The following is a 2,816-nucleotide window of genomic DNA, read 5'->3' as shown; positions in this document are numbered from 1 at the left end:
TTGGTATCAGAGCTACGGTTTAGCCGGTTCTAGGACCGATGTAGCAAATACGGGATTAGCTATACATGCCATTTAAATTATTATTGATAGTGTGATATCTCCTGACCATTTAAAATGTGTTTTTCTTATAGTAACGTCATCCAACCGAGCTCAATCTGAGGAAGCTGGGAGTCATGCTCCGGCTTCAATACAAAGAGAAGAAACTAGCAGTAGAAGACTCGCGACAGAGGGTCGAGGGGAGGAGGCAAAAACAGCCTTCTTTCAAATGATGAATGAATGGTTTAATCAATATTTAAGAACTGACCCTGTAGTGCAGCAAGTTCAAGCTCCCCCTCCTACTCCTTCACCGGTTCCCGAGATCCCACAGGGTGCAGGTACTGAATCTGTCAGAAAAGGGAAAGCTCCAGTAGATAAAATTCGAAAATATAGGGTCGAAGAATTTCGAGCAGCAGTTGATGATGATTCCGAACAGGCTGAATTCTGGTTAGAAAACACTACTCGGGTTCTAGAGGAATTATCTTGTACACCAGAAGAATGTCTGAAATGTGCCGTCTCACTGCTAAAAGACACAGCGTACCATTGGTGGAATACTAAAGCTTCAGTTATTCCGAAAGAAGAAATTACATGGGAATTCTTTTAGACCGAGTTCAGAAAAAAATATATCAGCCAGAGTTTTCTCGATCAGAAAAGAAAAGAATTTCTTGAGTTGAAACAGGGTAACAGATCCGTATCTGAATACGAAAGAGAATTTGTTCGATTGAGTAAATATGCTCGAGAATGGGTACAGTCAGAAGCTGAAATGTGCAAACGATTCGAAGAAGGGTTAAATGAAGACATTAAACTACTGATCGGAATTCTTGAAATTCGAGAGTTTGCTACATTGGCAGAGAGAGCTTATAAAGTAGAAGAATTGAGCAAAGAAAAGAAACAGGTTGAGAAGGAAGCTCGAATTTTTAGTAAAAGATCGATGGGAAAATCTCAGTTTTCTGCTTCAAAGAAATTGAAGAAGTATCAGGATCGTTCTACTTCAGCCATTGGGTATTCGGGCAAAGAGCGAGGTTCTCAACGCACTAATCCAAGGCCTTCTACTCCATCACTGACCAATGTTGGCAGTGTTGGCACTCCTAAACCGAGATGCCAGTACTGTAATAAAGCTCATTTTGGTGAATGTCGATTAAAGAGCGGGGCTTGTTACCGATGTGGTTCTTTTGACCATTTCCTCAGAGATTGTCCAGAAAGGGGTGAAAAAGAAGCTGAACAGATATCGAAGCTGAGTAATCCAGTTTCGAGAGGTAGACCACCTCGACCATCCGGTAATGTCGATGGCGATCAAAAGCTACAAAAGATCTGCGGGTAGGCACGAGGCACGAGCACTGCTAGGACATATGCCATTCGTGCGGAGAAGATGCCTCAAGACCCGATGTTATTCTTGGTACATTTTCTTTACTTGATACTTGATATTCTCGCATTGATTGATCCTGGTTCTACGCATTCATATATATGTGTTAAACTTGCAATTATTAAAATTTATCTGTTGAACCTCATGAATTTTTGGTTAAAGTCTCGAACCCCCGGGCGATCTGTGTTGGTGGATAAAATTTGTAAAATTGTCCAATAATGGTAAGAGGTTATTGTTTCTCGGTGATTTGATGTTCTTGCCATTTGATAATTTGACGTGATATTGGGCATGGATTGGTTAACCCAAAGATGATGCGGTAGTAAATTGTAGACAAAAATATATTGTGCTAAAATGTCAGAATGGTGAGTTGCTCCGGGTTAAATCTGATCAGACAGAGGGGTTATCTGATGTAACACCCCTAACCTATTTCCATCGCTGGAATGAGTTACGAGATGTTACCAAACCAAATACTTTTTCATAAATTTTCATGTATGTACTTCTATCATAGTCATTTCATTAGGTACTTTAAACCATCACATAAGTTTACGACATATAACAATCGTATTAAAAGGTTTGATGTTACGTTCCAACATAACCAGATGACTCATTACGCTATCTCAAATTAAAATACTAAGATCAAGTACAATAGTCAAATTACAATTGTTCACTTATATAAATGTATCATAATCGAACCACTCCAAACATAAATTCGATATTTCTAACATTCTCAGCTCTCAAGCTTATATATATATATTTATATCATGTATTTTTAGTATTAAACATTATAACCAAAATGAATAATACCATGATTAAACATAACCAAATTCAAACTTAATATTTAAGCCATATTCGCATGGCTGGAAGTATACATATCAAAATTCAAACAAAATACATTTTAGCCTATACATGCCATAATGTTCACTTAGACAACTAAGAAGAGGGTACCAAAATGTTGCAAGTTGGTGTGATGACTTCGACGATGGTCCAAAGCATGCAAAATGGGTCAGAGCATCTAAATAGGAGACAAGCAAACACACAATATGAGTATTCAACTCAGTAAGTCGTAAGCAATGAAATGTAATAGTTAACTAACTAAAAAAAAATAGAAATCAAAAGGTTCACATAATGTCTAAATTATCAATTCACTACTAGTCAACTATCACCATTAAATCTAAGTATTATATAATCAACTTCACACAAGAAGTGCTCGAATAAGAAATTCTTATACCCATCATGCCATATTAACTCTCACACATGGTTCTTTAGAAATCCACATGCGAAACGACAGTTTAACTCTACACACCAATGCCATATATATTCGCACACATAGTGCCATAGAATTTCCGCACACTTAGTGCCATACAATTTCCGTACACTTAGTGCCATATAATTTCCGCACACTTAGTGCCATATAATT

Source organism: Gossypium arboreum, chromosome 10 (assembly GCF_025698485.1).
Source record: "Gossypium arboreum isolate Shixiya-1 chromosome 10, ASM2569848v2, whole genome shotgun sequence".
Taxonomy (NCBI): domain Eukaryota; kingdom Viridiplantae; phylum Streptophyta; class Magnoliopsida; order Malvales; family Malvaceae; genus Gossypium; species Gossypium arboreum.
The sequence above is the reverse complement of the archived record's forward strand: the minus strand, read 5'-3'. Positions refer to the sequence as shown.